This window comes from Mesoplodon mirus (genome assembly GCF_964341445.2).
Source record: "Mesoplodon mirus genome assembly, chromosome: 2".
NCBI lineage: Eukaryota > Metazoa > Chordata > Mammalia > Artiodactyla > Ziphiidae > Mesoplodon > Mesoplodon mirus.
Window position 1 is genome coordinate 229,202,271 of NC_138977.1, and position 14,012 is coordinate 229,216,282.

Below are 14,012 nucleotides of genomic sequence, written 5' to 3' on the forward strand. Positions count from 1 at the left end.
TCTATGTCCAGTTTTGAAAACCACTAACCTCATTGCCCACATTTCATGGTTAAGCCCTTTGTATTCACCATAGTGTGACAACTTCAACGGGACAGTATAATTCAGAGCGTGGAGTCCTGGCCAAGATCCCACGTCCTTTCTCCATGTCACGTGGCCCTTCCTTGTGACCACTGTGACCACTGACAGGTGTGCACACCCCTGGGAACCTGAGGCCAGGCTCTCACATAGCCAGGTGCTCCCGTCCAGCGTCATGGGACTTACCTCACCTTGCCTCATGGAAACTGTCTGAGCACAAGGGTAAAGCAGCGTTCAGAGGTGGCCATAACCGCGTATCCAGAAATGCCCTTGCTTAGCTAATTTGAACTAACGTGCTTCACTCCAAGAGCACCTGGCTAAGACTGGCCTGTGTCAATGTTCCTTTAAAGGAGACACTGACCAGCAGCAGGGCTGTACCTTCAGGAACTGGAGAGGTTAACTGCTGTTTGTAGGAAAATGCTGTGTAGACATAAGCTTTTTATTGGTGAGCCCTTAGGAATCCCTTCTGTGCTTCAGGAATGCTGAGAAAGGGGTCTCCAAATGGAGCAATAACCTTCATCTGAGACAGGAACTGACTACACCTGCAACTTTATTCTTGGGTGCCTGCCCATGGTCCCTGGACCAAAGTCCCTCAGCCATTCTTTCTTTGGAGACCAGGGAAAACCCACTGTGTGGTCCCTTTCAGACCCCACGACCCAGACCCTCATCATAGTGTTGGCAGCTAAGATGAGCCCGTATCTGAGTTCTGCCTGCTAGATGCCTAAAGGGAGGGTCCTGGGACTCACGTGCAACTTGCCAAAGGAAAGTAGGTTTCCGAAAAGAAAAGCTGACCATGAAGACAAACTAGAACATGCAGAGAAACGTACACATTAAATGAAAATGGGTGGGGATATGCAATGATTCTTCTAGAGATTGAGTTCCACATTATGGTAATACATGATCCCTTCCGAAAATGAAACATGGGAAACACTTACACTGGTGACTTAGCCGATCTACAGATCAAGTAAAAGTATAGAATCAGGCTTTCCTTCTTCAGCACTTCCTTGGACCACAAATACTCTGATCGATGCATAAAAGCTATGCATGTAAGCTTTCACTTACATACTTCCGTAAATATTTTCCATGCTACATAGTTTTTTTTGTTTTTGTGTTTTTGCGGTACACGGGCCTCTCACTGCTGTGGCCTCTTCCATTGCGGAGCACAGGCTCCGGACACGCAGGCTCAACGGCCATGGCTCACGGGCCCAGCCGCTCCGTGGCATGTGGGATCTTCCCGGACCGGGGCATGAACCCACATCCCCTGCATCGGCAGGCGGACTCTCAACCACTGCGCCACCAGGGAGGCCCCTACACAGTTTTATGCTGACATCAGTACCCTGCATTATCAGTCAAAAAATAAATAAGGGGTTTTTAGAAGTTGCTTAAGTTATGAAATTTAGTCCAAGTCCTTAGGGAAATAAATTGGGTTACATCCAACAAATTAAAGATGATCGATAGTTAATTTCAAGGGCATATTTAATCAATTTCATTCAACTGGGCTCTGATGAAATATGCAATATTTTTCCATGTTGTCCAACTTCTGCATAACTTCTGTTTCAATGTTTAAGTCTTCCATAGCTACTTTTGTTTTAATTACTTCTTATAAAGGGTAATTAGTTATATTTTAATATTTATCTTTAAATTTAAAATGTCTCATCTAAATTGCTACTAGGTAGAAAGTAACTTCCCTTTATTTTTCTTTCTAAGCCTATATTTTCCAAGAAATGAAATGAAATAACTTGAGTCATCAGTCTCAATTTACTTTAAGAAACTTTAAACAGCAAAAATGAAAAGTCATAGATATTGTTTTTCATATTAATTTGCAAGTAAATGATACTATCAGCTTATTGCTTATTGTTTAGGGAAAGGGAATCTTATAAAATCCAAGGCAAATTTAAATCAAAGCCAGCTACAGCTAAGCTACTCCTCTAAAATCTTTCATCACTTATATTCAAAAATACTGTTTATTCCTCGCTGAAGCTTGATAGCCGTGTCTAGTCTTTGCAGGTTTGCCTTCTGTGGCCAGTCCTGCCCGAACTTTTCTTGCACCTGGACCACCTTTGTCCTCGGCTCTGGGGACTATGGATCCTCGGTCACTTGTGGGGTTTTGTGCTCACAGAGACAGTTGGAATATTGTAGCTGTGTGTGACCTCTGGGCCCATGAACTCCATCCTGCAGCCCAGGAAGTTCATGTTGGAGCCCATGGAATCGGCGGCCCCTGGATGGAGGGGCCGGGAGCCCAGCCCGAGCCTGCCCTCCCTGCTCAAACACGCTCAGGTCTGAGATCACACACGTGTCACAACACCACCGTCCCGGTAGCGATATCTGAGTTGACTGAGTGCTCACTCCACATCATTGCTCAGCATCTAGCCGTCACCCCGTACCCTCAGAGCAGCTGGGGGAGGGGGATATGATCCCCTCCTGGGAAAGATGCGAGGTGTGAGAACACAGGGCCCGCACGCCTCGGAGCAAGCCTTGGCCCAAGCCTGCCATTTCCAGAAGCAGCCTCATAAACCGAAGTCTGCTTTGCAAGTGAGATGCTGAGGTGGGGACCACCAGGGGCTCTGAGGCTCAGAGCTCGCAGGGGAGGGCGTGGCCCTACATTCTTATGGGTGGGGCTCACACAAGCAGCAGGATGGAAATCGGCTGTCGACGGTTGTTGGGACTTTCCACCGTAGAGCCTGTAACCCCCGCGGCTGACCCCTGACTGTCCTGTTCTGAAGACCCTGCCTCTCCCTGTCCCGAGCCCCCATGGAGTCACCGCTGTGAGCCAGGCCCCCATCCAGGCACGGAGACACCCGTTTACTGAAACAACCCTCGTGTTCGAATCATACTCAACCAGAGCCAGACACCACCCGCCCCGGGCACTTTTCACAGCAGCGCTCCGAGACCCAGTGCTGGGAACCAGTAGGGAGATCTCCCGGGAGATGCGGGAAGCAGTGCCCTCCGCCTGCTAGGCCAGGCCTGACAAGGCTTCACCGGCCATGCTGCCCAGCCTGGATCACCCCCAGGGCACCTCTGCAGCCCCCAAAACACAATGCATCTTTCACAAGATGTGTCACTGAACTGATCATTTCCCTGTAGGTTATCTTGGTGACAGAAGCCTCCTTCTTAATTGAGATAGTTGTTTTTTTATTAAAAGCAGCATTATGACAGTAGAACCTAACATTCACTTTGCCACTAGCCTGCACCAAGTCAGGCATCAACATTTCAGAACAAAGAACATGTGAGTTCCCGTACGGCAGTGGGAAAGACAGATGGGCTTAATTTAGAGTGTGCTGGCAGCAAGCACCCAAACACGCAAACCAGTCTCCACAGATCAGACACGCGCTGCTCACGTGGCAGCAGGAGTAGGAGGGTGCGACGGGGGCTCTGGGACAGAGCTGGCTGCTGGGGAGAGCCACCGCCAAGCAGAGAGCAGGATTCCAGCCAAACGCGGTTGGGGTGTCAGCACTGCTCTAGAAAATGCAGAGACTCCCTTTGTGTCGGTTGCATCCAAGATAACACACGTCTGTTCATGCAGGGGCCTCACTGGCAGGACCACGTGGACCAGAGCCCCACGCTGGCTGAGCAGGAGATGAAGGATGGGCCAGAGGATGCTGGGGGCCAGCGGGGCTGCAGAAGTTTCACCTCGTGGTGAAATGATATGGTTTTGTTGAAAACCCCCATTATATTCATAATTCAGGTGCTGTTTATGGGCACCCAACCTGCTTCCCAGATGAGCAAGTGCTGGTGAGAGCAGAGTGTGGCTCTACGTGGCCTCCGGGAATTCTCCCTCACTCAGGTGGGAAAGCTGGGGCCAGAGGGGTCTGCACGCTCCTGGCCACCACCGAGGAGTCAGCAGGGTGGGAGCTCGTGCCTGTGGTGTGGGGTCCCAAGCTGAGGCCTCCTGCTCACAGCAGGTGGAAGATGAGGCTCTTCAGATCCTGCGGGGGGACCGGCCCTAAGCATCGACACTTCTCTTGGCAAATACACCTCAAAACGTCATCCCAGTAGCTCCTGGCACCGAGGCTGGCAAGCTTGCAGTTCTGCCGTGCTCAGGAGGCACTCCACAGCCACTCCCACACCCCGCAGTCCCTTCTTACACTAGAGCTCTGTGTGCCTGAGTGTATGTAAACACGAGCACACACTGTGTGTGTATTTGTGTGTGAGTTGTGTGCGTGTGTCTCCCCACCAGAAGCAAAACTCTAGGAGGTGAGGACAATAGGACGTCACCAGTCTCGCTCAGCACGACTCTGCAGATAGAAGGCGTTCGGTAGGCATTCATTATTTAAAATATAATGCTTTCTGCAGAAAGTCTAGATTACTTTCATAATGTCCAGATTTATGTTTAGAAAACAAGAAAATTGTTGGTTGCTAAGGAAACTACTTTTTGAAAATCATCAGTAAAAGCTAATGGCGCAGCATAGTCTTCTTTGTTTGGATGGAAAATTACCCACTTCCCCAAACTGGAGGAAGCATACACACACACACACACTCTCATAACCACAGACGTGGTGTTGCATTCATGTACAAATGTACCAATGAGATCTCTTTTTTAAAAAAAACATATTAAAATATGCTCTAAGCTAGGAGTGGATTTAAGGAGAGGGCACACGACAGGAGTGGCTGCTCTCTCTATAACCCAGCAGGGTGCCTGTCTGCCATTCCCAGCCCCCAGACTTCACATAACTGGACAAATATGGCAAAATCAAAACTACAAAATGCAACTCGTTGAAAACACCATCAGGATTTTCTGTGTGAATTAACTATTTGATTCTAAAGTTTATGTGGAAGTGCAAAGAGTTAAGGATGGGTGATGAGGAAAATAAAGAAATAAAAAAATCTGAGGTATTTACATTACTGAATATTAAGACATATTACCAAGCAAGAGTTATGAAGACAATGCAGTATAGACACAGAGATAGAAATGCTGATAGAACCTGGACGCAGACCTCAACTTACCTAGTCACCTAATTTATAACAAAGATGAAACTGCAACAAAGACCAAAAAAAGGCTGGTCATTTTCAAAAGTAACAATGGGTCCACTGATATCTCCAAGAGGAAAAATGAATCTTGATCCATACGTCATACTATCCACAAAAAAAATAATAAGCCCCAAATAGATCTGAAATTTAATTGTGAAAGATAAGACAATAAAGCGTTCAGAAGATAACATTGGAAAAATCTTCAAGACTATGGAGTAGGCAAAGATTTCTTAAAATGAAACAGTAATCATTTCCCATAAAGGAGAAACTTGATCAATTAGACTACATTGAAATACAAACTTTCCATTGTCAAAAAACTCCACTAAGAAAGTGGAGAGGCAGGCTGTAGTGTAAGGGAAGAGATTCACACCACATATAATATGAAGAATATCTCCTGGTTAGAATACTCCTACAAGTCAATAAGAAAAATATAGATAGACCAATTTAAAAAATGGACCAGGTACTTTACAAAAATGATTATCCAAGTTGACATTGATGGGACTTCCCTGGCAGTCCAGTGGTTGGGACTTCACCTTCCAATGCAGGGGGTGCAGGTTTGATCCCTGGTCGGGGAGCTAAGATCCCACATGCCTTGTGGCCAAAAAACCAAAACATAAAACAGAAGCGATATTGTAACAAATTCAATAAAGGTTTTTTAAATGGTCCACATCAAAAAAAAAAAAGAATGTATTTCAATTAAAAAAAAATTGAGGGCTTCCCTGGTGGCGCAGTGGTTGAGAATCTGCCTGCTAGTGCAGGGGACATGGGTTCGAGCCCTGGTCTGGGAAGATCCCACATGCCGTGGAGCAACTAGGCCCATGAGCCACAACTACTGAGCCTGCGCGTCTGGAGCCTGTGCTCTGCAACAAGAGAGTCCGCGATAGTGAGAGGCCCGCGCACCGCGATGAAGAGTAGCCCCTGCTTGCCGCAACTAGAGAAAGCCCTCGCACAGAAACGAAGACCCAACATAGCCAAAAGTAAATAAATACACAAATGTGGGGTTAAAAAAAAAAGAAAAAAGAATATTATAAAAAAAAATTGACATTGAGCATGAAAAATTGTTCAGTGCTAATACTCATCAGGAGATGCAAATTAGAACCACATGGGACAGCAAACAGCCCCGCGAGGAAGGCTGTGGGTAAAGTCAGAAATAGCAAAGGTCGGGGAATATCTGAGGCTCTGGGGTCTTGGCAAGTCCTGGATGGAGAGTGAACTGGTGTCAACGGCTTTGCAGAGGAGTCTGGTTTGTCTATGGAAGTGACATCCTGAGATTCTCAGGTATTCAGTGGACAGAAACGTGTGCACGTGTTCGCCTGAGACATGCACGGTCACAGCAGCTCTCTCCAGCACACCCCCAAACTGGAAACAGCCCGAACATGCACTGGCAGCAGAAGGGCTGGATAAGCTGTGCCACACACAGGCAACGGGAGACCCGGCATCGAGGAGAAGAACATTACAACTGCCCACCTCCACTTGGACAGACCCCACACACATAATGTCCAGTGAAGGAAGCCAGATGCAAAATGGACAGCCTGTGGTTGGTGGCCACACACTCCCTCACACTCATCCATCAGTAGGTGGGTGTCAATGCCCATCCCTTTGAGTCTCCACGGGCTACTGACTGCTTTCACCAAAACTGCACACCTGTGACTTCCGGGGCCAGCCCAATAAGGACATGCAGCTCCTGCCTTGTTCACAGGAGCCCTGCAGCTCAGTTATCTGCTGCCAAGTAACAAAACCCACCATACTTCGTGGGTAAAACAACAGCCATCATACATGCTCACGGATCAGAGGGTCAGGATTTGGGACAAGCAGATTGAAGATGGCTTGTCTTCCCCTGGGAAGCTATCAAAGGCTGCTGTGAGTCAAATGGCTAAGGCCGGAGCAGCTGGGGCTGGGGAGCCAGTTACAACACAGCTTCTTTGTCCACGTGCCTGGGCCGAGATGCCGGGGAGCTGGGCTCAGCAGGGACCGTCATCAGAGCACCTGTGCACAACCTGCCAGCATGGCTATCTCAGGTGGTCAGCTTTCTTATAGGCAGCAGTAGAGAGTGGGTATGACCTGTGATTCCACTTATACAAAGCCTGACAGCGTGCAAAATTAATTATGATGGCCTGGACAGTAGTTACCCTGGGGGGGAGTCGGCTATAGTGATGGGAATGGGTATGGCTGGGGCTTCTGGGTATGGACAATGTTTAGTTTTGTGATCTGGATCCTACAGGTATAATCTACTTTTGAAAAGTCTTCATGCTGTTTGCTTATGCTTTATGCATTCTTCTATATCCATGTTATACTTTCATAAATATCCCATCAATAAACGATGCCATTTATTTAGTGTTTGGTGTGTACTAGACCCCGTGTTGGTGGCCCTCTGTGTTACCCCATTTAATCTTACCGTGATCTGTCAGAGACCATGACTGCAGACAGAAGAAGTGTTTTGCCCAAGCTTCCCAGCCCTTAGTGCCATTGGGATCCTGACCAGTGCCATTGATCCCATTCCCTGGCTCTTAAGCATGACTTATATTGTTTTTAAAAATAAGCACTCTAAGCCGTTAAGTAAGCAATCAAAAAAATATCTAATAAAATGGAAAATGCACATCATCAAGTCTCAACCTCACCAGAAATCAAAGAAATTTAAATTCAAATGATGAGGACATATTTTTCTTTCTTATCAAATTGATAATAATTATGAACATGATATTGTCTACATTTGGGAGGTTTATGGGGAAATTCTTACACCTTGCTAGCTGGGATGTAAATTGTTGCAAATGTCTTGTGATTATTTGACAAATTGGTATTAAATATTTAAATGTACATAGCCTTTAACCTAGAAATTCCAATTCTACTGATCTCTCCTAAGAATAATGGGGTGATTGCACAAAATCGAGGCTGCAAGATCATTCATCATAATGCATTACATTAGACAAATCAAAGAAAAAAAGAAAAGTAGGAAGGAAGGAGAGAGAGGGAATAGAAAAGGTTAAAAAGCCCCTAAGAATGGATTCATTAAATAAATTATGGAACATTCATTACATACCTAGAGTGTAGTATCCATCATTGTGTAGAATTATGTATGTATTTGTGTGTACGTACACATGCACATAGCTGACTTTGCAGCAGCATAATCAGTATAATCCACTTTGTAAATATATGTGAAAATTTATGTGCAGAACAGCGAAAGGCCCTATTCCAAAGGGTGAATAGAGAGTTCTGGGGAGGGTTGGTAGCATTACACATTTTTGTATTGTCAATGTTTTTATAGTGAACATATGTTTATACATGTGTATATTCTCTTTGCAGTAATTTGTGAAGAAGTAGCAATATGAAAAATGCCTACAAAATCATGTCAAATGCACGAGTAGGGCTCATGGTGACACGTTCAGAAGGATGGCACCTGTGTGGCGCTCACCCGGGAAAAAGGCAAAAGAGACAGTGACTGCAGCAAGATGACAGGATAACTTTTTAACCTATTTTCGTATTTTGTAACTTCACACGATTTTTGAATACAGAAAGGTAAAAGTAAAAAAACATTGAAACCCCCTGTTAACTTGGAACTTCATCCATACGTGTAAGGCTGGCGTTCAGTGATGTGGCCTACTTCCCTTAATGGGAATTCGCCCTGGCCCACAGATGCAGCCCCACCAAAGGGGAAGAGGGTCTCCCAGCACGGCTGGAGGGCGCAGAGCTGGATTCTGAAGCCGGGGTGGGGGGGCGACCCCTCTGGGTGCTGTTCACAGCGGGACGTCTGCTTTCTCTGCCCATAGGGTGGGCTCATGGGCCCTTGTGACATGGGGCCCACTGCTCAGGGGCCTCCACTCCCAGCCCCGAGTCCCCGCCTGCAGCAACAATGACCTCTAGAACAGCCCAACGACCCTGTCACTGCTTCCCGGGACCCAGGCTGCATCCCTGACCCACCCCACCCCCTGTGTGGGTCTCATTCCACCCGCTCCGCCCTCCCAGCCCCACCCTCTTCCCCACAAACCCTGGCCTGTCACCCACCTCCTCTCAGTGGGCTGTTTGTGTTCATTTGGGCCCACAGGCTCCTGTTACTTCCAAAGGGGAGTCCATCTTCCCTGACTCTTCCCCTCCCTGCCCTCACAGGCACACTTTGCACAAGCACACACAACTACACCCCTGCGTGCACACAAAACCACACCCCTGCATGCACACTCTCACTCCTTCCCCACACACCTGTGCTTCCTCACTTGCATAAAGCATGTGGGATCTTATCTCCCCGACCAGGGATCGAACCCACAACCCCCATGTTGGAAGGCGAAGTCTTAACCACTGGTCTGCCGGGGAACTCCCTCTACTTCTTGATTTACTCACCCTGCTTCCTGCCTCCCCCTCTCTCCGAGGCTGCACCAGAAAATTCCCAAAGGGTGTATAGTACAGCTCCCCTGATGGAAATACCCTGATGGTCCTCAGTTTTCAGACCCGGTCCCAGAGCATGATCAAATGCTACTTTTGCACGAGCTAGATCTGCTGAAAAGCAAGCCAGTCATACGTACGAGGTACAGCTCCGGAGAAAACACAAACTTCTTTTGTACCATCCTGGTGCATTAAAGACAAAGGGCTCTTGAGCCTTCTTGGATTCCATAGGCAAAGAGAACTCCAGTCCTGTCTCTATGATAAGTAGGTCAGTTGTGCAAATTAGGCATTAATTCGGGTTTAAAACCTGCTCCTGCCACACAGGTATTAACAGAGTCTTTGGGTGTGACCATAAATTTGGACTGCGTTCTAATTGTTACCCTGTGTATTCAGGGTTTCTTTCTGTTTCAGTAATTGCTTCCTAATTATCTTCCAGTTGCTAAAGAACCCTTAGTTTATCAAACAGAATTTTCTGAAGCACCTCCTGAAGGCACTGTCCACACTTGATTCTGATTGCTATCACCCAGCAGAAATGAGTCATCAACCCCAGTCACTCCTGTGAAACATGCTGGGTCTGATAGACGCGTCTCAAAGTGACTCCAAGCAGGCAGAAGCCTGGCCCGGTGGTGGCAGGGAGCTGAGGCCCACACCGGCCCCAGCAACGGGGCTGTTCCACAGGGGTGAGTCAAAGCAGCTGACGGCACTTCCGGTTAAGCTTGGACGTGTCAAGCTGTGGAAGTCCTCATTGTGCCCTAAAAACAAGGCAAAGATGAACAAAGGGGACACTGGTGACTTTTCTTGGACCTGTCAGAGAACTGAGGTTACAGGCAAACTTCCATCCCCCAAACTGGGGAGAGGGGTGACTCCAGAGGGTCAGGGAACGTCAGAAACTCAACAGGCTGGAACAGAAAGCGCGGGGGCCACGACTGTAAGGGGAATTAATGGTCATTGTGATGAATTTCTGGAGGCTGAGCGTGGTTTAGTGTGAAAGTGAGAAACCCCTGGGGCTAGAGCTTCAGGGGGGCCCATCTCCAGGAACCCTACCAAGTTCTCACAGCGAAGGGCCAAGGAAACATCCCCCTCATGGCTCTGGCAGGGGACAGGGGAAAGTAACTGTTCAAAAATAGGCCCAGAGTGCTGTCCCTGAAAAAAGAGACACAAGTTCACCAAAGTCTTGCTCCCTGTGGGGGGAGGGTGATTAACCTGTCTCAGCCCCATCTTCCTTCCTGTCTCACCTGGGAGGAGGGAAGCAAAAATAAATAGATAAATAAATAAATAAATAACCAAAAAATGACTCCAAAACTTGTGAAAATCAAGTCCAGGGTCACAGACCCATTAAGGGATTAAATTTAATATAAGTTTATAAAATGCTTCCCTTCCTTTTCCCTTCCCTCCATATCAATGGGGCTCCAGCATAAAAACAGTAGATCCTTACCATAGAGCTGAAAGGCACAGACTCTATTTAAGAAGGATTTCCTAGGGAAACCCAAACACAACAGGAGAGACAAAAACAGGACACTTGAAAACAGTTCCACACAGAGCAGATGGTAATCTCACTAAATCAATCATCCCCCGAATATAAAGTATACAATAAATACCCATGATTCCACACAGACACAGATCAATGCTTGAACGAATTAATAAATGGAGAGCAGAACAATGCCCCATGCAGAATAGTTCCAGATGATGTATGTGGCATAAATCTCCACCTGTGTGTGAGCTCTACTGTTGATCTTCTCATAATGTGGACAGTGTGGAAAGGTGGGGAAAAACACAGTCCCTCCCCTCCCATTTGACCCCTTCTGTGTCCACAAGTTTTACTCATTGTCCAGACTAAGCACACCCAACCCTCAGCGTCTGGGAATAACACTCAAGTGAGGCATGGTTGTCAACATTTAGAAGTAAGGTGGTTCCTAGTTTAGGCATCTTAACTCTAAAGTAACACGTATGTGATTCTAATCAGGTTCTAGCCATTCCTAGTAGAGGACTGTCTAATACATCCCTGCAGGCTGATAGCCACCCCTAAAGACGTGCACACACTCATGCATCCTTTTCACCCCACTGCCATAGGCACCAGAATAGTCTGTGCGCAGGACAAAGAATATGGCTCCTTTTTAAAAATTTGAAGTCATGAACTCAAGGTGTCCTTAATGAACATGACGTGGATAGAGATTCCTCTTAGTGTATTTGGAAGTTGATGGTTTCAACATTGATCCCCTAATGAGAGACAAGAAGTGAGCCTTTGAATAACAGGAGGCACTTCTAAGGATGAGCATCAGGAAGATCAAAGGGGCCCCAAACACGGGAGACCGAACCTCTGGTTTAAGCTCTTGAACTTGGGGCCGATTACACGCTCTTTCCAGACAGCTGTTCCCTGACAGCTGCGGGGGCTTCAGAAGGGCTCTGCTCGGCTCACCAGGGTCTGCCCTAAAAGGCACCTCTTCCTCACTCCGTTGGGCTGGTGGGGCTGATCTGAAGCTGCAGAGAAACCAGCCTCCATGCAGAACAAGCTGAGAGCGAAGTTTAGGAGCAGAAGGTCCCCAATTCCGTGTGAAACGTGGAGTGATGATTAGCTGAGAAAAAAGCAAGAAACACGAATACCTGCAAACCTACATCTTCCCTGAGAAGCACAGCCTTCAAATGGTTTGAAAGAAAAGCCAACAAGCCTTTGAAAAGAACGCAGAAAGGACCCTCTCCCTTCAGTCCCCTCTCGCAAGCAGACCTGCACCCCTGAGATCACATGCACAGCTCTGTCTTCCAATGTCTCACCTCCCATGCTGGCGCCCCACTGGGGCTGGGGACAGCCGTCCGCATAAGATGACCTTTCAGTGACGAGGGGTGTGCTGAGTGCAGTAACCCTGCTCCGTAAGAATGTAGGGATTCTCAGCATGTCATTCTATGATTCTTTTTCCCCCATCAAAATGTTGCTTTTATAACCCAAAGTAAACGTTCATCACGTTGTGACTTTGGTTTCTGAGCCGCGCTGCCCCCATCCTGCTGGCCCTGGGGGGCTCCTGCCGGAGCAGCCCCCTGAAACCGGCATCCCACCTCCTGCTGCCTGGTTGCAGTGCCTGAACAAAAGCTCTCCTCTGCAGATGGGAAATTCCAATTTCACCCACGTAAAGGCTACTTTTGTAAAAGTAGGCTTTGCGACTGGCCCTACAAAAGGCTTGAATTTGCACAGCAAGAAAATGGATAATCCAGCAAACCCCGGGCTCCCCATCTCGAGGCTGCTTGGTTGATTTTCTCTGGATCAGGTGCACAGCTGGCCTCCCTCCTCACTGGAGGGTGGCCCTTCAGATCTCCTGGTGTCGTGGGATGGAGCCTGAGCCGCAGTGACGCATGCTCAGCCACGGTGGGACAGCCCCACCCAGATGCAGGTCAGGACGTGGCCAACACGAGCTCACACCTGCTGGGCAGATGGCCACCGTCCACCCATCCACAGCGGGGCCATTCCCGTGACCCGAGCCCTGGACACAGAGAGAGCAGCAAACATCTCTGTCCTCAGGACACTTTAAAGCAAATCCAACCCCACCAGTGAGGGAAACTGAATCACACACTAAGGCTGGCCAAGCAAACCCTCTGTATCCCCACCTTTTTCCTTAAAAATAATAGCAGGCTGTGTTTGCTGAGCGTTTACCGCTAGCGCCCCTCTGAGAGCAGCGAGGATAGGGGCGGGGCAAGGACAACCTGAGGCTGTGGGTACAGATGGGCCCGCACACTCCGACCACCCCGCACACGGGGGCTTCACTGTCTCCTGCATGAGGCTGGTCCCCGGACCACCCTGGGGGCTTGAGGTGCCCTGGGCTCTGATTCCCCACACACAGCCCTCACCGTCACCCCCTCCACTCCGGCCAGCCTCCTGGGACAGCCCCACCCCACCTGGATGGTCATTCCATGGGGCTCCCATCACCACCTTTCACCTGAGAGGACCTGTAGCATCTTTGGGGTCTTCCCTTGGGTTCCCCAGAAGTGGCCCCGGGGCAGATGTGGGTGCCTGTAGGTACTTTGGGAGGGGATCCTGGGACCACTGAGGGGAGTGGGGCGTGAGACAGGGTAGGAAGAGGTGAGCGCAAAGCAGGGCTGGGCCAGGTTCTGCTGCAGGCCGGGTCAGGGTGCTGGGCCGCAGTGGTGGTGGATCATCGGTCAGAGGTCAGGGGCTGGGAAGCATTTTCTGTGCATTCAGATTGTTCACACTTTAGGCTTGCAGGCTACAGGGTCTCGGTGGCAACTACTCAGTTCTCTTGTAGTGTGAAAGCAGCCGTGCCTGAAGGAATGGTGTGACTGTGTTCCAATAAAACTTTATTTAGGAACTAGGCAGTGTTGCAGAAACTGACACACCATTGTAAAGCAATTATACTCCAATAAAGATGTTAAAAAAAAAGAAAGAAGAAAAAAAAAAAAGAAACTAGGCCACGGGCCAGATGTGCTCCGTGGGCTGCAGTGTGCTGCCCTGGTGTGGAATATGCCTCAGTTTTCTCACCTAGGGACAAGGGGGCTAGGGGGCTCATCCACCGACTGCCTTAGGTTCCCACATGGACCTCCGGAACGCCATCTGAGGCCCCGCCCCTAAATCCTCCCCGTCGTCCCTCAGCGGA